Source organism: Ornithorhynchus anatinus, chromosome 3 (assembly GCF_004115215.2).
Source record: "Ornithorhynchus anatinus isolate Pmale09 chromosome 3, mOrnAna1.pri.v4, whole genome shotgun sequence".
In the NCBI taxonomy this organism is placed as follows: Eukaryota; Metazoa; Chordata; class Mammalia; order Monotremata; family Ornithorhynchidae; genus Ornithorhynchus; species Ornithorhynchus anatinus.
Window position 1 is genome coordinate 129389655 of NC_041730.1, and position 22258 is coordinate 129411912.

Sequence of the window (22258 nt, forward strand, 5' to 3'; positions counted from 1 at the left end):
AGGGTGTCACTGCCAAATGCCGGAGTGAGTTATGACAGGAGCCGCCAACCTGCATCCCAGAGAAAAAGAGCCGGCTCAGTAAGTCACATCACCCACCTCCAGGCCCTTACTTGGTTTGCCCGGTGTCTGGATCAATGAGAGACATAGAATTTGGGCCAGGCTCTGTGCAGGGGTAAATGACCATGCTCACCGTAGCAAGAGGAAGACAGAATGTTGGGACTTTTTAAAGACTGTTTAGGAATTTTTAAGCATTTTCTTGTTATAGATTTGGGGCACCATTTCAGAAATGGGGCTGTAGGCCATGTGGAAAGTAGAAAGACCCTCCCAAATGTGGAAAAGGGGGCAGGGGAGGGAGCTAAGGCTCAAAAAGGAGAAAATATCTGCACAAGGTCACTCCATAAGGGTTTTATAGAGGCAAGGAGAGCACTGGGGCTTTCTGATCTCCGGTCCAGTTCATACCTCGCTCTCATCTCTCCCACGGCCTCTTTCCTCACTCACGCTGTCCCTTCCGTCCTCCACAAACACTCTTCCTTCATTCAAAGGCCACCTAAAATCCCATCTCCTCCAACTAGCCTTCCCTAAATAATCTCCAAATCATATTTATCCTGCCAATCACATCTAGACATTCTGTAGTCAGTCTCATCTTAGGCACGTGTGTACGTCTGAGTGTGAATGTTATTCAACTGTACATTCAATTTTTATGCTGATTCCTTTATTTGTAAATATTTTTTAGTCTGTTTTTTTTTTTTCCATTTGAGACTATTTCTTATTGAGAGAGAACATGTTTCTTCATTCTTCTGTACCTCTCCGAGTGCTAACTAGAGGGGAGTGTAGTATACAGGGAAGGGTATACTATTACTAGCGTTACTAGTATGTGTACTACCACCACCAGCATCCAAGAGTATGGGCCTGGGGGACAGAGGTTCTGGGTTTTAATCCTGGTTCTGTCACTTGCCTTATGACCTTAGGCAAGTCATTTAACTTTTTCTCTGGGTTTTATATTTCCTCATCTGTACAATGGGGATTCACTATCTCTTCTCTCTCCTACTTAGATTGTGAACCCTATGTGGGACCTGATTATCTTTTATCTACCCCAGTGCTTAGTACAGTGTCTGGAGCATAGTAAGTGCCTAACAATAATAATGGCATTTGTTAAGTGCTTACTATGTGCCAACCACTGTTCTAAGCGCTGGGGGCGGGGATACAAGGTGATCAGGTTGTCCCACGTGAGGCTCACAGTTAATCCCCATTTTACAGATGAGGTAATTGAGGCCCAGAGAGGATAAGTGACTTGCCCAAAGTCACACAGCTGATAAGTGGCAGAGCCGGAATTAGAACCCATGACCTCTGACTCCCAAGCCCGGGCTTTTTCCACTGAGCCACGCTGCTTCTCAACAAACACTATGATTATTATTACTACTAAGTTCTTGGGTCCAGACTGCTCTTCCTTCTCAAGGAAAATCATTTCTGCATTTGTATTCATTCATTCATTCACTTGTACTTATTGAGCACTTACTGTGTGCAGAGCACTGTACCTAGCACTCGTATTCACCTAGTCGACAAGGTATTGAACTTTGTTACAGCTGACGTGATTAAAAATAACTTACCCTTCATCAGTCAACAAAATGATGGAGTGAGTCCCCCTCATGAAGTCATCCTAAAACTGTCACAGGATTTCCCCAAACCTGCTCTGGTTTTTAGACTTCCAAGCCAGATAAATTGCCTCATCATCCCTAAATTTGTGTGTATGGGTGAGGAGGCGGAGGGAAGGGGAATGAATGTACTGGAGAATTGAAAGGAATAAAAAGATGTTTCTACAGTTCAGGAACCAACGAGATCAATAACGGAAGCCCACGGAAATAGGGAATCAGCAGGGGTGGGTGAGAGGTGGGAGGGATGGCTACTATAGAACACACCATGTAGACTCCAAAATCCAGTTTAGGGAAATAAATCCTGGCTTCATGTTAAGTTATAATCTCCTTACAGTTATCCTCATCTCCATGTTACAGATGTGAAAGCAGATACTGAGAGGTTAAATGACTTGCCCAAGGCTATAAAGAACATTAAGTGCTGATCAGTTGGCATCTCTGCTGTCCAAACTCCCTTTGACATATGGGCAGCAGAAATGAGTCAGGATTGAAGAGATTACTTTTCCTTCAAGGTGGCAGCCAATATGGTGTTTCAGTATGGTGTTATCCGTGGGGCAGACACCTTAAAAGGTTTCAACCTTCACTTCAGGTAGCAATACTTTGTGTTTTCCCATCAGTTTCTTTCATTCATTCAATAGTATTTATTGAGCGCTTACTACGTGCAGAGCACTGTACTAAGCGTTTGGGATGAACAAGTCGGCAACAGATAGAGACAGTCCCTGCCGTTTGACGGGCTTACAGTCTAATCGGGGGAGACGGACAGACGAGAGCAATGGCAATAAATAGAGTCAAGGGGAAGAACATCTCGTAAAAACAATGGCAACTAAATAGAATCGAGGCGATGTACAATTCATTAACAAAGTAAATAGGGTAACGAAAATATATACAGTTGAGCGGACGAGTACAGTGCTGTGGGGATGGGAAGGGAGAGGTGGAGGAGCAGAGGGAAAAGGGGAAAAAGAGGGTTTAGGTGCGAAGAGGTAAAGGGGGGATGGCAGAGGGAGTAGAGGGAGAAGAGGAGCTCAGTCTGGGAACGCCTCTTGGAGGAGGTGAGTTTTAAGTAGCGTTTTGAAGAGGGAAAGAGAATCAGTTTGGCGGAGGTGAGGAGGGAGGGCGTTCCGGGACCGCGGGAGGACGTGACCCGGGGGTCGACGGCGGGATAGGCGGGACCGAGGGACGGTGAGGAGGTGGGCGGCGGAGGAGCGGAGCGTGCGGGGTGGGTGGTAGAAAGAGAGAAGGGAGGAGAGGTAGGAAGGGGCAAGGTGATGGAGAGCCTTGAAGCCTAGAGTTTCTATCTAAGAAGCTCACAGCCTTCTGCCAAGATAGCCATTATACAGTCCAGCCTTCCTATGGTAAATGTGACCACCAGGGTGACCCCCATTTTAAGATTTAGAATTATTTTAATATTATTCTTAATATTAATATTATTACCAATATTTTTGCATGTGTGAAGTACTTATTATGTGTCAAGCACCATTCTAAACGCTGGGTTGATGCAAGTTAATCAGATTGGACACAGCCCCTATCCCACATGTGGCTCATAGTCTAAGAAGGAGGAAGAACAGGTATTGAATCCCCTTTTTACAATTGAGGAAACTGAACCATAGAGAAGTTGAGTGATTTGCCCAAGGTCTCCCAGCAGACGACTGGCAGAGCCGGGATCAGAACCCAGGTCCTCTGCCTGCCAGGTCCATGCTGTTTCCAATAGGCCGTGCTGCTTCCCACAAAACCTGGAGCCCAGAGAAGAACTGCTTTGCTCTAGATTCCACATCAGGGGTGGAGGTGGGACCTGGATCCAGGATTCTTGCTCACTGAACCCAGGATTTTGTATGGTAGAGGAGTGGCTATCTGCATTTCCCCTATTTTTGCTATCTATAATCTATTTTCCTATCTATAATCTACCTTCCCCTTTAGACTGTAAACTCCTTCTGTGCAGGGGTCGTGTCTCCCAACCTTATTGTATTATAGTTTCCCAATGCTTAGTATTTTGCTCTGCACACAGTAAGCACTCAATGAATGCCACTGATTGATAGATTGCATTGTGTTCATGGACTGCACTGTGACATCACGTCTACTCGGGTAGTTTTGTTTCACTTCAGTTTGCTGTGAACTTCTTTCCGTCTCACAAGCCTGTAACCTTGGCATTATCCTTGACTCCTCCCTTTCATTCAACTCACATATTCAAGCCATCACAAAATCTCGTCGGTCTCACTTTCACGACATCGCTAAAATCTGCCCTTTTCTCTCCATTCAAATTGCTACCACGTTAATACGATCACTCATCCTATCCCGCCCGGACTACTGGACCAGGCTCCTTGCTGACCTCCCACCCTCCTCCCTCTCCCCACTCCAGTCCATACTTCACTCTGCTGCCCAGATCATTTTTCTACAATGGCTTCTAATAACGGAAGCCCACGGAAATAGGGAATCAGCAGGGGAGGCTGAGAGGTGGGAGGGATGGCTACTATAGAACTATAGACTACTATAGACTACTATATCCGTCACCCCACTCCTCAAAAAACTCCAGTGTTGCCTATCCACTACTGTATCAGACAGAAACTCTTCACCATTGGCTTTAAAACAGTCGCCTTACCCTCTCATATTTCACCTCGTTACTCTCTACTACAACCCAGCCTGCACACTTCGCTCCTCTAATGCTAACCCGCTCACTATGTCTCGAGCTCATCTATCTTTCCGTCACATCCTGCCTCTGGCCTGAAACGCCCTTCCTTCTCAAATCTGACAATCACTCTCCCCTCTTCAAAGCCTTATTGAAGGCACTTTTCTTCCAGGAGGCCTCCCCTGACTAAGCCCCCCTTTTCATCTTCTCCCTCTCCCTTCAGCATTGCCCTGATTTGCTCCCTTTGCTCTTCCCCTTTCCAGACCCACAGCACTTATACACATATTTGTAATTTATTTATATTAATGTTGTCTCCCCTCCTCTAGACTGTAAGTTCACTGTGGGCAGGGAATGTGTCTGTTTATTGTTGTGCTCTCCCAAGCTCTTACTACAGTTCTCTGCACACAGTAAGCCCTCAAGAAATGATTGAATGAACAACTGAATTCTTCCCCAACTCCAGCTCACCTAGCTGTCTTGAAAACAAATTCAGAAACAAGTGAGATCAACTCCAATATTCCAGGGCCTTCTGGGTGTGATAAAGAAAAACCTCTGTCATCCTGGCTGTCTTAAACCACTTTTTATGTTTCCGTTTAACCGAGAAGTGGAAAAACCGTTCAATTAAAACAATTAAATCTACCCCATCTTAGGCTTATGAAAACCACACTGAAGAAGCTTTATCAAACTCAAGCATAACAACCTCAGGTGGCTTCCTGAGGACCAGGTTGGCAAGGGCTAGAAAGAGAACGAAGGAAGCAGCAGAGAAATTGAGGAAGAACCGAGGTGTTTTTTCCCACTTTTCCCACCTTCAAAAACCTCCTAAAATCACAACTCCTCCAAGACACCTTCCCAGCCAAAGCCTTTTATTTCTCCTCTCTGCTCTCCCCTCTAACTCGACTTTGAACTTGGCTGTTTACTCCTTAAAATCTTAGATTCCCACCCCAGCCCCACAGTACTTGAAACAGCTTGGCTCAGTGGAAAGAGCCCAGGCTTGGGAGTCAGAGGTCATGGGTTCGAATCCTGCCTCTGCCACTTGTCAGCTGTGTGACTGTGGGCAAGTCACTTCACTCCTCTGTGCCTCAGTTACCTCATCTGTAAAATGGGGATTAACGGAGAGCCTCACGTGGGACAATCTGATTACCTTGTATCTCCCCCAGCACTTAGAACAGTGCTCTGCACATAGTAAACGCTTAACAAATACCAACATTATTATTATACTTATGTAAATATTCTTATACTCAACAATTTCTCCTATCACAAATCTAAATGAATGTCTGTCTCCCCCGTATACTGTGTGCTCCTTGTGGACAGAGGTCAGGTCTACCACCTCTATTCATTCAATAGTAGTTATTGAGCGCTTAGTATGTGCAGAGCACTGTACTAAGCGCTTGGAATGTACAAATCGGTAACAGATAGAGACAGTCCCTGCCCTTTGACGGGCTCTATTGCGTTGTACTTTCCCAAAAACCTAGCAAAGCGTTCCACACGTGGTAGGCCCCCAATAAATACCACCAATTGATAGATTGACTGATGATTTTAAAGTCACTTTCCTCTCTGACCATAATGACAGATCTTCCTCCCTCATCATTATCATCATCATCATCATCATCAATGGTAGAGAAGCAGCACGGCATAGTGGAAAGGGCACAGGTCTGGGAGTCAGAAGGTCCTGAGTTCTAATCTCAGCTCCACCACTTGTCTGCTGTGTGATCTTGGGCAAGTCATTTCATTTCTCTGGGCCTCAGTTACCCCATCTGTAAAATGGGGATTGTGACTGACTGTGAGCTCCAAACGGGACAGAGACTCTGCCCAAGCCTACTTGCTTGTATTCACCCCCGTGCTGAGTACAGTACCTGGCACATAATAAGCATTTAACTAATACCTCAATTATTATTATTTATTGAGCGCTTCCTGTTTGGAGAGTGCTGTTCTCAGCACATGGGTGAATATAATACAGTAGAGTTGATGGGCACGTTCTCTGCCTACAGTGAATTTACAGTCTAGAGAGGGAGACAGAGAAGCAGCGTGGCTCAGTGAAAAGAGCACGGGCTTGGGAGTCAGAGGTCATGGGTTCTAATCCCGGCTCCGCCGCTTGTCAGCTGTGCGACTTTGGGCAAGTCACTTTACTTCTCTGTGCCTCAGTTACCTCATCTGTAAAATGAGGACTAAGACTGTGAGCCCCACTGGGTCAACCTGATCACTTTGTAACCCCCCCAGCGCTTAGAACCATGCTTTGCACATAGTAAGCGCTTACAAAATACCACTATTATTATTATATTAATATAAACAAATAATTTGTAATATACAATCTGTACATATTTGCATACGTTCTGTGGACTTGAGGGTGGGGTGAATATAAAATGCCCAAAGGTCACAGACCCAAGGGCATAGAAGATGCAGAAGGGAGAGAGAGCAGGGGAAAAGAGGGTTTAATCGGTGCCAGGCTCTTGGAGGAGACGTGAGCTCAGTAAGGTTTTGAAAGTTGTTAGAGTTGTAGTCTGGCATCTGCAGAGGGAGAGGGAGACGGAGACGGAGAGGGAGAGGGAGGGAGTTCCAGCATATTAGATTTTGTGTCCACCTTCTCCAAACAACATTTTTCCATTTAATTTCCAACTGAATTAATCCTTTTTTCCTTTTATTCTTCAACTGAATTATCCTCCCTTGTCAATTAAAAGGATAAAACAGTACGAAATTGCTGAAGTTAAGTCTAACCTCAGAATGATAGTCAGAGCTGGGCTCAAGACCAAAAAGAAATGGAAACCTTTTTCAGCATCTCCATCTCCAATCTCTAACTCTTCATTTCCATAGGCCTGTAGCCTATTTCACCAAGGCTTTAGCTTCCCCTTGTTTTCAAACCAAACTGACACTACATCCTTGATCAACCTGAAACTGAGGGAGACCTCAGAAAGATCCTTCATTCATCTTAAGCAGTGTGGCTTAGTAGAAAGAGCACAGGCTTGGGAGTCAGAGGTCGTGGGTTCTAATCCCAGTTTCACCACTTGTCTGCTGTGTGACCTTGAGCAAGCCACTTAACTTCTCCATGCCTCAGTTACCTCCTCTGTAAAATGGGGATTAAGACTATGAGACCCATCTGGGACAACTTGGTTACCTTATATCTATTCCATCCTTAGAACAGGGTGTGGCACAGAAGAAGCACCTAACAAGTACCATTATTATTATTATTATGATAAAATATAATTCCCAAGTTCTCTTGGCTCCAAATACATTTGGTGACATTGCTGACTTCTGGTCCACAACCTCCCTCTGGCCTGGAACAACCTCCCCCTTCATTGTCTGCTGTGTGACCTTGGGCAAGTCACTTCACTTCTCTGGGCCTCAGTTCCCTCATCTATAAAATGGGGATTGAGACTGTGAGTCCCACGTGGGACAGGGACTGTGCCCCACCCAGTTTGCCTGTATCCACTCCAGAGCTCAGTACAGTGCCTGGCACATAGTAAGTGCTTAACAAATACCATAATTAATAATGATAATAATGTTGGTGTTTGTTAAGCGCTTACTATGTGCGGAGCACTGTTCTAAGCACTGGGGGAGATACAGGGTCTTCAGGTTGTCCCACGTGAGGCTCACAGTTAATGCCCATTTTACAGATGAGGGAACTGAGGCACATAGAAGTGAAGTAACTTGTCCACAGTCACACAGCTGACAAGTGGCAGAGCCGGGAGTCGAACTCATGACCTCTGACTCTGAAGCCCGGGCTCTTTCCACTGAGCCATGCTGCTTATTATTTTTATCATCATTATTATTATTTTATATGACAGACAACCACACTCTCCATCTTCAAAAATTTATAAAAATACCATCTCCTCTAAGAGGCTTATCTCTGACTAAACTCTCATTTCTTCTATGCTCTCTCCCTTCTGTACCACCCTTGCGCTTGGATCTGTTCCCTTTATTCACCCCACCCTCAGTATTTATGTACATATCCGTAATTCATTGTATTGTCTGTCTTCCCCTCCCCTCTTCTCCAAGCATTTAGTACAGTGTTCTGCATACAGTAGGCAATCAATTAAATATGAGTGATTGATTGATTATTCTTCCACTACTAAACACCATTCTCTCCACTTTTATCCTGAATCTCACATGACTTCATGGTGGGTGTCACAGTTCTACACTTTTAACATGTTCTCTAGACACTCAAAGCACTTTCACGGTACTTTTGAGTTTCCATAAAATAAGTGTAGGGAGAAGTCCATTTTGAACTGTTGCTTACTGAATGCTAATAAGGGAACTAATGAGAAATGAGAATAAATCAGTTAGCAGACACTTTCTCTGCCCAACTGTCCAAAGGTACTGATTTTTGGTTATGAAACAGTTGCAGAATTCTTTCCTTGTTGCCTCTGAGAGAATATTTTCATATTTATGCACAGCTGCCCTCCGTCCCTCCCCATAAAGAGACTTGATTGCTGGAACTAGTAATGTCTATCCCAGTCACACCAGCTCCCAGGAATCTCTTAGCTAACCCACCTGACAAGCGATCAGTAGCATTTGTTGAGCACTTATTATTCGCAAGTACTCAGCTAAGTGGTTGTGTGAGTACAAGAGTGGGAGCAGAATCCAAAACTGGAGGCGGGGGGGAGGGAGAGAGAGAGGAGAGAGAGACAGAGTGCTGTCCTTTATCTCCAAAGACACTAATGGTAACATTCCCCTCTGAGTTTGTGTGTGACGAAAAGGCCGAAGGGAGGCCTATAGTACCGACCGCACTGTGCACACAAAAATGCTATCCTTTTTCACTTCTCATTCCTTGTGCGGCTTTTGCACAAAAGAGTCTCTTCTCTCTTGAATACCATACACCATACTGCCCTACCCTTGGTAATTTGACTCTGAGTTTTCAGCTGAGATGCGGCAATGTCTGAGACTTTGTTCGACTGTGTCCTTAAAATACCCTCCCTGCCCTTCTTGCTTTCATTTTCCCTATTTCAGCTCTCCGTACAGCAGTTGCAATAGTAATTGTGGTAATAATAGTGGTAATAGTTGTAATAATATTAGTAATAGTGGAAGTTATAGTTGGCGTTTTAGTGGTAATGGTATTTATTAAGGGCTTACTGTGTGCAGAACACTTTACCAAGTGCTGGGAAAGAGTGCGGAGAGTTGTTTGGGTATCCTGCTGAAATTCATTTTACTCAAGGTCCAAAGAGAATAGGTCTGTGAGGAAACCATATGCTACGATACTGACTTCGTTCCAGAACTTTATTGTTTTTTGTCCTTTCTTGTGGTTTTTTTACACTGTAAGCTCCTCCTCTAGATTGAAGCAGCTTGGCTCAGTGGAAAGAGCATGGGCTTGGGAGTCAGAGGTCATGGGTTTGAATCCTGGATCTGCCACTTGTCGGCTGTGTGACTGTGGACAAGTCACTCAACTTCTCTGTGCCTCAGTTACCTCATCTGTAAAATTGGTATTAAGACTGTGAGCCTCATGTGGGACAACATGATTACCCTGTATCTACCCCAGCGCTTAGAACAGTGGTCTGCACATAGTAAGCGCTTAACAAGTACCAACATTATTAGATTGTAAGTTCCTAGTGGCAGGGAATGATGTGTCTACCAACTCTGTTGCACTGGACTCTCCCAAGTGCATAGTATAGTGTTCTGCACACAGTAAGTGCTCAATAAATATTCATTCATTCAGTAGTATTTATTGAGCATTTACTATGTGCAGAGCACTGTATTAAGAGCTTGGAATGTATAATTTGGCAACAGAGACAATCCCTGCCCGATAACGGGCTTACAGTCTAAACAACGGGTTCATAGTCTAAATACCATTGATTGATTGATTGATTTCTTGCCATTTGGTATTCAATTCGAGCCCATAATGACATTGGTGGAACCACTCAAGGAGTCAGATAATAATTAAAATTATAATAATTCCGGTATTTGTTAAGTGCTTACTATGTGCTAGGCACTGTCCTAAGCATCAGGTAGTTACAAGAGAATAGGGTTGGACTCAGCCCCTGTCCCATGTGGGGCTCACAGTCCTAATCCCCATTTTACAGATGAGGTAACAGACACAGAGAAGTTAAGCAACTAGCCCAAGGTCACTCAGCAGATAATTTCTGGAGCTACTTGGGCCACTTGGGTTATGGTGTCTAAATTGGGTCAGGTCTTGTCACTGTCGAGAAGCTCGGGCAGCACAACAGTTCTGAAGCCAGATAGCAATAATAATAATAATGATAATAATAATGATTTGTGCCAAGCTCTGTAGAAGATACAAGATAATCAAGTTAGACACAATCTTTGTCCTATGTGGGAGTCACAGTCTTGGGCAGGGTGGAGAGAGAATAAGTATTTCATCCTCATTTTACAGATGAGGAAACTAAGGCCCAGAAAAGTTAAGTTGCCCAAGGACACACAGCAGGTAAATGGAGCTGGGATTAGAACACAGGTCTTCTGACTTCTATGTCCATGATCTTAAACAAAGCTATACTTATTATTTTTTTTAATGGAATCACAATGGGATTTGAAGAAGAATTTTCAAGCTGTAATCCTTGAATTCATGTGGCAATTGTTATACAGGCATCAAATGATGCAAATAGGAAAGTATCCATTGACAAAAATTATTCCTTGGGTAAGGGGAGTGGGGAGAAAACTGAGGAATTTTCTTTATGGCAGTTTAATATTCATTCATGCCCTTCCTATTGGTACTGTAGTCTTTTTTTTTTTTTTTTTTACTTAATTGCGTAACAATTGCTGTCCATGTAAACTGGTCAGATGGGTAAAGTTAATTCATCTATGTTCTAGACTCTAGTAAGTTCGCTGTGGACAGGGAATGTGTTGACCAACATTGTTATATTGTACTTTTTCACACTCTAAGTCCAGTGCTCTGCACACAGTAAGTGCTCAATAAATACCGTTGATGATGATACAGCACTTAGTACAGTGCTCTGGACACAGTCAGTGCTCAATAAATACGATTGAATGATACACCATTTGGAGAATAAACCATACATATAATATATAAAAACCTAGTGGTCTAGTGGAAAGAACTTGTACCAGGGAGTCAGAGGACCTGGGTCCAATCCCAACTCTGTCCCTTGTCTGCTGTGTGATCTTGGGCAAAGCGCTTCACTTCCCTGGGCCTCAGTTTCCTCACCTCTAAAATGGGGAGCCAATCCCTGTTTTCCCTCCTACTTTGATTGGGAGGCCCATGTTGGATAGGGACCGTGTCCAACCTGATTAACCTGCATCTGCCCCAGTGCTTAGAACGGTGCTCGACATGTAGGAAGTGCTTAAGAGATACCATTATTATTACGGGTATACATTACAGCAAATATAATAAATATAATAATAATAACATATGTGTATATGTGTGTACTTCAAAGACCACTTCAGAATCCTTAGTGATAAAGGATGTTTCTATCGCTACAGTAGAATGGTCCACATCATTACTTCACTAATCCACAAACCTATTAATTCTTCTCAAAACCCAGGCAACCTCACAACGAAGATTAAAATAAGAGACTGCAGGAAGACCTAGAATTACTAAGACTTGGGGGCTTGATAAATTATCTGTTGACACATTGATTGTGTTATCAAAAGCAATTTCAACTAAACTGCACTTGTCCCAGTAAATGAGGAGCCTGCAGCCTGTAATTTTCAATCCCGGTTTTTATTATACTTTTTGATTTACTCACTGATTCCCACTGAAGCACAAATCAGAGAGGTTTAACCCAGCCCTTTGGTGAGAAAAGGAAAGTAGAATGCCCCATGAGAATACAAGGTACTCTCCTATTCCAAGTAAACTTTTGCTTCCAGGGCCAGAAATTTCAAAATATCAATCCTAAACTGGGTCCAATAAAAGATTTGCAGTGAAACAGATTTGCATTCACCCTTAAAGGGGAGAATGACTTTCTCAAAAATAAAAAGTTTCTCCACTCACGCTTCCAACTGACATCTCTACAGCCCGGGTTCTCGCTCTTCCACTTCCACTATCCCACATTCTTCCTTAGCCCCTTCACTCTCCTCCCCAAATCCTCCCTGTTAACTTCCCTCACTCAGCTTCACTCCTCTGTAAATCACCTTCAGCTTCCTTAATATCCTTTGTATCTACAATGCCCCAACTCAGACACACGCGTGTACCCGCACCCTTAGATAATAGTAATAATAATAATAATGGTATTTTTTAAGTGCTTACTATGTGCCAGGCACCATTCTAAGTGCTGGGGTAAATACAAGGTAAACAGATTGTCCCACGTGGGGCTCACAGTCTCAAGCCCCATTTTACAGATGAGGTAACTGAGGCACAGAGAACTGTGGAGAAACTGGGATTAGAACCCACAGCCTCTGACTCCCACGCCCGTGCTCTTGCCACTAGGCCATACTGCCCCATGCTGCTTAGATATACTTCCACACACACTAAACTGCTGAATGATAATCATGATATTTCTTTCAGGCTTACTATGGGCCAAGAGCTGTCATAGATAGAAGATGATCAGATCAGATAAAATCCCTGCCCCACAATGGGCTCACAATCTAGGGAGAGGAAGACCAGGTATTAAAGCCACATTTTACAGATGAGGAAATGGAGGCACAGCGAAGTAAAGTGACTTGAACAAGGTCTTACAGCAATGAAGTGGCAGACTGAGGATTATGACCCATATCCCCTGCCTGTCAGTCTTGCTCTCTGTCTACTAGGCCATGCTGTCTCTCACTCTGTTTCTACTTCACTGAGAGGAGCACAAGGAAGTGGAATTGGACAGGGAATTCTACCGGTGGTTCAGAAGAGGAGTGATGTGCAGCCTGTAATCTGCATTCAGACCTGGAACTCCTGGAATCCCGGCTCTGCCACTTGTCAGCTGTGTGACTGTGGGCAAGTCACCTAACTTCTCTGTGCTTCAGTTACCTCATCTGTAAAATGGGGATTAACTGGGAGCCTCATGTGGGACAACCTGATTCCCCTCTATCTACCCCAGCGCTTAGAGCAGTGCACTGCACATAGTAAGCGCTTAACAAATACCAACATTATTATTATTTGGCCTTAGACTTTGGCCTTTAATAATAATAATAATAATGATAATAATAATAATAATTCTGGTATTTGTTAATTGCTTACTATGTGGCAAGCACTATTCTAAGCTCTGGGGTAGATACAAGATAATCAGGTTGGACACAGTCCCTGCCCCACATCAGGATAACCGTGCTGATCCCTGTTTTACAGATAAGGTATCTGAGGCACAGAGAAGTTAAATGACTTGCCCATGGTCACACAGCAGATATGGGGCAAAACTGGAATTAGAACCAAGGTCCTCTGACTCCCCTGCCCACTCTTTCCACAAGGCCATGCTGCTTCTCTCACGCTCATTTAGTTCCGGGTATTTTCATACCTCACCTCCTCCTGCTGATGATGTTGGTGATGATAACAGTGGTATTTGTTAAGTTCTTATTACGTGCCAAGCACTGTACAGAGCACTAGGATAGATACAAGATAATCATGTCCCACATGGGCTCACGGTCTAAGTAAGAGGGAGAACAGATATTGAATCCCCATTTAGCAGATAAGGGTACTTGACTTGCCCAAGGTTACACAGAAGGTAGGTGGTGGAATCGGGATTAAAACCCACGGCTTCTGACTCCCAGGCCCCGTGCTTTTTTCATTAAGCCGCACTTCCCTCCCTCTCTCCTCTTCCCATTCTCATACCCCAGTCCCTCTCAGCCAGTCCCATTGTCTGGAAGCAATCTCCGATCCAATGAATGTTTGGAGCTGAACACCCAAATGGAAACCCATTTGTTTTTATACATTTATATATAATAAGGACGTCCTTAGGCGTCGAGAGTGGTGTTTTATTGAGTAAGGAACTTTGTTAAGTGGAGCTGTTCAAATTCAGCATTATCATATTCTAGATATTTCAGGAAGAGTCTCTACAAGAAGTAACAACAGTGAGAGAGATCGGGTGGGCTCTACAGAGGAACTACGCCATTAAGGATAGCGATGCCGCTATATGGTGAATCGCTTTATTCAACCGTATTTATTGAGTGCTTACTGTGTGCAGAGCACTGTACTAAGCAGCAGGAAGAGTAAGACAAGAAACAGACACATTCCCTGCCATAAAGCCAGCACAGGGGGATGATTTAAGACTTTACCAACTCCTTTAAATTTCACTTCAGCCAGTAAGAGCAAAACCAGGGAGGGTCCTGGGAAGCAAGCAGTGCCGGGCCTTCCTCTTGTCTTCCTCACTCCCCAGCCTGGCATACGTGGCCACCGCCTCACCTCCCGGGAGCAAGCTTTGAATCCGTTCTGTATTAGGGAAGACTCTCTGCTCCTGATCTGTTCCCCTTCAGTTTCCCCACCTTTCTGCTTGGACCAAGTTGGGTTGCAGTTTTCATTCTGTATGTTTTGAAACAGAAACCTGATCTTGTATTCTTCAGGGTTTCTAGGACTTTTTTAAAAGTATTAAGTATGAAATTCTCAGCAGATTTGGTGATGCTTTAGCTGTAACCACATCATCACCCCAGAAGCAAGCTTGGAATCTTAACTGCCTTCCTTCCCTGCCCGTCCCCTACCCCGCCCCACACCCAGACTGCAAAGTTTTCACTAAGCACGTTTTAAAACAATACCCTGATCTAGTTTTCTTCGAGAACCCTAGAACATCTCAAATGATGAATCATGAAATACTTGGCAAAAGCTGCCAGGGTCGCTCCCGTTTTCTTTTCCCCACTCCGCCAACCAGATCTCAGCAATAATAATGTAACGATATTGATGATATTCATTAAGAGCTTACTATGTTCATTCATTCATTCATTCTAGTATTTATTGAGCGCTTACTATGTGCAGAGCACTGTACTAAGTGCTTGGAATGTACAAATCGGTAACAGATAGAGACAGTCCCTGCCCTTTGACGGGCTTACAGTCTAATCGGGGGAGACGGACAGACAAGAACAATAGCAATAAATAGAATCAAGAATAAATAGAATCAAGAATGTGTGTCAAGCACTGTTCTAAGCACTGGGGTAGATACAAGCTAATCAAGATCCTGTCTGGGGAAACCAATCACAAGAAGCAACACATAAAGTGACACTGTAAAGCAATGCTTTAAACTGATAGCCTACAAATCAAAGAAGGTCTTCCAAGGAACCAAACATTTTGTAGTTGTTCGTTCCTTAGCTAGGCACATCTTTCTCGTGTACCCATAATGTCTACCAACTTCATTGTATTGTCCTCTCCCAAGCACTTGCTCTGCAAACATTAAGCACTCAATAAATATGATTGATTGTTAGCTTTTATCATTGATATTATTATTAATAATGGTATTTGTTAAGTGCTTACTTTGTGCCAGACACTGTACTAAGGATTGCAGTGGATTCAAGCAAATCGGGTTGGACACAGTCCCTGTCCCACGTGGAGCTCTCAGTCTCAATCCCCATTTTATAGATGAGGTAACTGAGGCACAGAGAAGTGAAGTGCCTTGCCCAAGGTCACACAGCAGACAAGTGGCAGAGCTGGGATTAGAACCCATGACCCTCTAACTCCCAGGCCCGGGCTCTATCGACTATGACAGTATTAGAAACGCTTCACAATGTCTTGGTTCCGAACAAAGGAAACTCTCCCTTGTTTATTCCTGGATGACCAGAATGAAGCATATTTTAGTCTCAGAATAAAAAGGGGAATGAAAGAGCAGTAAATTCTAGATTGGGCTCTCTCACTTTTATGGGATGATGGTACAAGCTGTTTCTCTGCGCTTCAGTGAATGGGTGGGAAAATAATAACTCTCAACTGCCAAGTAAGGTTGGAATGGTTAGGAGTAAAATCTACTAGATTAGGAGTTCCTTGAGAGCAAGGACCATGTATACTAACTAAATTGTATTCTCCCGTGTGGTTACTACACTGCTCTACACAGGACTGATGTTTAATCAATTTGGAGTGATAGTGAGTTGATAACTCTTCTCGCCATGGGAGAGGAAACAGTTGGGTGTTCTTAGAGGAAATCACTATGTGGGTTTAAATAGGAAGAAGAGTACCACCCATAGCCTCTTCTCTCGAAGGTATCCACAAGTAAATCTGACTGGCTCATTCAGGCAGCATAGAAATTGCAACTCAGAAAACTCCCTGTTCCTAGCGAAGGCATTTTCTTTCCCACTTGGAAAATGGCATAGAAAAATCAATCAATAAATCATATTTATTGTGTGCTATGTGCAGAGCACTTTACTAAGCACTTGGGAGACACGTCTCTACCCACAATGAGCTTACAGACTAGAGGGGAAGACAGACATTGATAATAGTGATGGTATTTGTTAAGCGCTACTATGTGCCAGGCACTGTATTAAGCGCTGGGGTGGATAAGATCGAATTAGGTTGGACACAGATTCTGTCCCATGTGGGGCTCACAGTCTCACTCCCCAGTTTTACAGATGAGATAACATAAATAGATTATGGATTTTTTTTAAAATGTTATTTGTTAAGCACTTATTATGTGCCAGGGACTGTACTAAGTGCTGTGGTAGATACAAAGTAATCAGGTAGGACATAGTCCCTGTCCCACATGGGGCTCACAGTCTTAATCCCCATTTTACAGATGAGGTAACTGAGGCATAGAGAAGTGAAGTGAGTTTTCCAAAGTCACAACACGGACAAGTGGCGGAGCCGGGATTAGAACCCAGATCCTTCTAACCCCAAGCCCATGCTCTATCCAGGAGACCACACTGGTTCTCTATGTACAAAGGTGTTGTGGAGCTGAGGTAGGGGTGAATAAAGAGAACACAAGCGCAAGGGTGATACAGAAGGGATTGGGAGAAGGGAAGGCCTCTTGGAGGAGGTGTGCCTTCAATAAGGTTTTGAAGGTGGGGAGAGTGATCATCTATGTGATATGAAGGGGTCGGGGGGGGGGGGGTGGAATCCAGGCTAGAGGCAGGGCATGAGCCAGAGATCAGCAATGAGATAGATGAGATAAGAGTTGCTTCCAACAGTTGGGTAAACCACCATGTCTGCAGGGAGGGATTCTTCTCTTGAACCAAGATTGGAGTAGAAATGGGCCCATTTTTGTTCCTCAAAAGGATTTTTTGCTTGCACCCTTACCAAGGCCCCAGGAGGCATGTGGGGGAGAGATTAGGTTCTCTAGGCTCAACCACAGAAAGATTTGTGGGGGGGGGGGGGGAGGGCGGTGGGATGTATCATGAGAAACGCTTAGAATTAATTTTATAATTGTTTATTATTTCACTGACCTGAGCTAGAGCCAAGACAGTAACGTCCATGTAGGAAAGACCTTGGAAATCAAGTCCCCTGATACTTTCTGTATTTAAAATCTACATGATGGTTTCATTTTAATTAGTTTACACTTCATTCTGAGCACTCTTCAAATTCTCTTGGGCAGTTTTGGGTACTCTTAGCTGTCAGAGTGGTTACTAGATTCTTATGCCAACAATAAATGATATACTGTAATACACTATTGCTTTTTAAGTGGGCTTGTGTTTGACTGAACTGACTTTCCTTACTTTAACCAAAGACATTAAATGGTCTAAGCATGTGAAAATCGACTGTTGGGACCCTAGATTTTGTTGGCTCCATCTGAAATGATGTCAAGATTAAAAAATCAAGATGTCTTCAACTGTTTCCTAAATGACTGTTGAATTGAGAGCAAATGACACAACTGAGGGGGAAATTTGACACCTATTTCAATTTACGGAAACAACTGCCTTTGTTTTGAAGGTGGCAGAATCACAAACTCCAAAGATCTGGAGATCAAGTGTATCACTGCTACTAAGTTAATACAGTAACTTATCCTATCCCACCTTGATTACTATATCAGTCTCCTTGCTGACCGCTCAGCCTCCTGTATCTCCCCACTCCAGTCAATACTTCACTCTGCTGCCAAGATCATCTTTCTATAAAAATGTTCAGGACATGTTTCCCCACTCCTCAAGAAACTCCAGGGGTTGCCCATCCACCTCTGAACTAAACAAAAGCTTCTTACCATTGGCTTTAAAACACTCCATCATCTTGCCCCTTCCTACCTCACCTCATTACTTTCCTACTACAACCCAGCCCACACACTCTGCTCCTCTAATGCCAACCTTCTCCCTAAACCTCAATTTTGTCTATCTCGCCACCAACTCCTCATCCACATCCTGCCTCTGAACCGGGACACCCTCCCTCCTCAAATCCGACAATTACCCTCCCCCACTTCAAAGCCTGATTGAAGGCACATCTTCTCCAAAAGGCCGTCGCTGACTAAACTCTTCTTTCTTCTTGTCCCACTCCTTTCTGCGTCATCCTGGCTTGCTTCCTTTATTCATCCCCTGTCCCAGCCCCACAGCATTTATGTACATATTTGTAATTTATTTATATTAATGTCTTTCTGCCCGTTCTACACTGTAAGCTCATTGTGGGCAGGGAATGTGTCCGTTTACTGTTATATTGTACTCTCCCAAGCATTTAGTACAGTGTTTTGCACACAGTTAGTGCTCAATAAATACGATTGAAACTGGAATAAATACAATTGAAATATTTAGATTAAGACAATTCTTGCTTAACTCTGTTCCACTGAACTATTTTCAACTTCTCACTATAGATGGGCAGCAATGAATCATAACCCAAGGATGAGAGGAAGTTCTAAATATACAGAGGCCCAGGAGAAAATCTCCAAAAGGTATGCTCTTCCAGTATACATTCATATAAAAAGGAAGGTTCCTGAGAAGGATCTAACTGGGATTCCTCTCATTTCCAGTTTCACTACTGAACTTCATGAAATTTGTACATTTAGAGTAATGATATAATAGTAATAGATACTATAATAACATTTGTATTGTACTCTTCAAGCACTTAGAATAGTGCTCTGCACACAGTAAGTGCTCAATAAATATCCTCGACGATGATAATGATGGTAATAATTCTAATAACAGTATTCATTAATAATAATAATGTTGGTATTTGTTAAGTGCTTATGATGTGCAGAGCACTGTTCTAAGCACTGGGTTAGATACAGGGTAATGAGGTTGTCCCACGTGAGGCTCACAGTCTTAATTCCCATTTTACAGATGAGGTAACTGAGGCACAGAGAAGTTAAGTGACTTGCCTAAGGTCACCTAGCTGACAAGGGGCAGAGGCGGGATTCGAACCCATGACCTCTGACTCTCAAGCCCATGCTCTTTCCACTTAGCCACACTGCTTCTCATTAAGCACTTAGTATTTGCCAAATCCTGGGATAGATACAAAATAATCAGATTAGACACAAATCCCTGTCCCATATGGGGCTCGCACTCTAAGGGAAAGGGAGAACAGGTATTTTATCCCAATTTTTCAGATGAGGAAATTAAGCATTAAATAACTTGCCCTTTGGCAGGAAAGTGGCAGGTCTAAAATTTGAAACTGGGCCTCTGAAACGTCGGTAGTAACAATATTTAGTAAGTGGTTTCTGTGTGCAGAACACTGCACTAAGCCCTGGGAGAGAACGCACAGGTGGGAATTAGCTATGGTTTCTGCCCCTCTGGGGGGGCTCACTAACTCATATTATAGCCACATGTCTGAGACTTATGAGCAGTGTGAAGTAGAAAATTGAGCCAATTATCCTGATAATTCAGGACCCAAGAATGCTTGGCCTAATGGAAAGAGCATGAGCCTGGGAGCCAAAGGATGTGGGTTCTAATCACAGCTCTGCCACTTGTCTGCTCAGTGACTTTGCACAAGTCATTTCACTTCTCTGGGCCTCAGTTCCTTCAAGTGAAAAATGGGAATTGAATATGCGTTCTCCCTCCTACTTAGGCTGAGAGCCCCATGTGGGACCTGACGATCCACTGTTTAGTAAACTGCTTGGCACATAGTAAGTGCTTAACAAATACCACAATTTTCATTATTATTTTTATTATCATTATCATTATTATTACCAAGGATTTTCTCTCACTGCCTAGGAAGGAATTGGTTGAATGAGCAGTTATTCCAATCATTATTTTCCATTTTTTCAGTGGTGTTCAAGTAATAACTGGGGAAATTGCCTCAATTCTCCAATATACTTAGGTAGTGTAAACTGTTCTAGAAGAAATGCCTAGATATTTCAGCATAAACCGACTCTATTTGTTAGCATCGATCCCAGCACTTAGTCCGATGCTTGGCACACAGTAAGTGCTTAAAAAATACCACCACTAAACCAAGTTTAAACCTAGCTCAAGAAGAAACCATTCCCCAGTAGCTAGCAGCCTTCTCCTTGGACTGCTTCTGTGATCACTTGGGGACACCGGCACCACCCTAAAACTAACTGGGCCTAGCTTCCTTTAGGTGATCCCTTACCTCAGAAATGTCCCAAGACGGAAAGGTCCCCAGATGGGGATGTGAGGGGAGCAACAAAATGGCCATGTACATCTTATGTGGATTACAGTGTCTTGCAGAAGGAAAGAGAAGGAGGAGGAGGAGGAGGAGGAGGAGGAGGAGGAGGAGGAGGAGGAGGAGGCGTGGGGGGGGGGGGGTAGGAGGAGGAAGAGGAAGAGGAGAATGATGGGAAGAGAAGAATTCATTCATTCAATAGTATTTATTGAGCACCTACTATGTGCAGAGCACTGTACTAAGTGCTTGGAATGGGGGGAGGAGGAGGAGGAACAGGAAGAGGGAGAGGAAGAGAAGGGGGGAGGAGAAGAAATGGGAGGAAGAAGAGGAGGAACTAGAGGAGTTGGAGCAGGAGGAGGAGGAGAGAAGAAACAGGAGGAGGAGGAGAGGAGGAGAAGGAGGAATCAGAGGAGGAACAGGAGGAGGAAATGGAAGAGGAGGGGGGAGAAGGAGGGGAAACGAGGAGGAGCAACTGGAAGAGGAGGGGGAAGAAGGAGGAGGAACAGGAGGAGGAGGAGGAAGAGGAAGAGGATGAGGAGCAAGAAGAGGACAAGGAAGAGGAGGAGGAGTTGGGAGGAGGAGGAGAAGGAAGAAGAGGAGGAGGAGTGAGAGGAGGAGGAACTGGAAGAGGAGGAGGAGGAGTTGGAGAAGAAAGAGAATAAGGAGGAGAAAGAGGAACAGGAAGAAGAGAGGACCTCCGGTTCTCAATCACCAGCCTCCTGGGCTGTTTTTGTGGGATTTGTTTGGGGAGTTTTTTTAATGGTATTTGTTATGTCCTATGTGCCAGGCACTGTACTAAATGCTGGGGTTGATACAAGCTAGGCAGGTTGGACATAGTCCCTGTCCCATGTGAGGCTCATGGTCTTTGTGCCCATTTTACAGATGAGGTAACTGAGGCCCAGAGAAGTGAAGTGACTTGTCCAAGGTCACACAGTAGACGAGTGGCAGAGTCTGATTTTGAAACCCGATCCTCTGCTCCCAAACCCATGTTCTTTCCACTAGGCCATGCTGTTTCCACCTAGAAGACAGCCTTGGAGGCTGTCAAATTCTATAGCTGGGTAAGCTATGGCAGAAGCCAATGGGGCAGGAGTCCAGGTGGATAATGTAGGACAAACAATCCTGGAGCCGTGGAGAGGAATGGCTTAGCAAATTGCTAACCTTCCCTCTCTCCCTTTAATCATGCCCTCTCTCCTCCTTTCTTAACTTCTCTGGGCCTCAGTTACTTCATCCGTAGAATGGGAATAAAGATCGTGAGTCCCATGTGAAACATGGACTCTGCCCTACCTGATTATCTTTTATCTACCCCAGCACTTAGTATGGTGCCTGGTACGTAGTAAGTGCTTAACAAATATCATTTAAGAAAAAAAATGAAAAAAATAAACAAGGAGAAAAAAAGCCCCAGGGTTGGGTCTGATCTCAGATCTCTTACCATTAGATGAAAGGGAGATAGGTGGCAGGTAAGAGAAGGAATAGGGAGAAAGAAAGAGGGAAATAACTTCTGTGGTGATTTTACCTTTATCTTCTTCCATTATTTGGAGGAGTTCAAGATATTTCATCAAATATTTATTGTTCCCAACTCCAGATGACCTTGTTGTGGGCAGAGAATGTCACTGTTCATTGTTGTATTGCACTTTCCCATGTGCTTAGTAGAGTGCTCTGCACACAGTAAGCACTCAATAAATACAATTGAATGAATTACTCTGACGCCCAACTCCCCATTCCTTGAGGTCATCA

General features: G+C 43.8%; 1 protein-coding gene across 2 annotated transcripts in view; it reads left to right on the top strand.

Annotated features, from left to right (window-relative positions):
* The window catches only part of C3H10orf71 (chromosome 3 C10orf71 homolog), a 67232-nt gene that overhangs the window by 36608 nt on the left and 8366 nt on the right, over positions 1–22258 (top strand). For both annotated transcript variants that reach the window (XM_039911625.1, XM_029061402.2), the window contains exon 2: positions 18780–18857. The gene's annotated coding sequence lies outside the window, so the exon portion shown is untranslated. The remainder of the gene's footprint in view (positions 1–18779; positions 18858–22258) is intronic.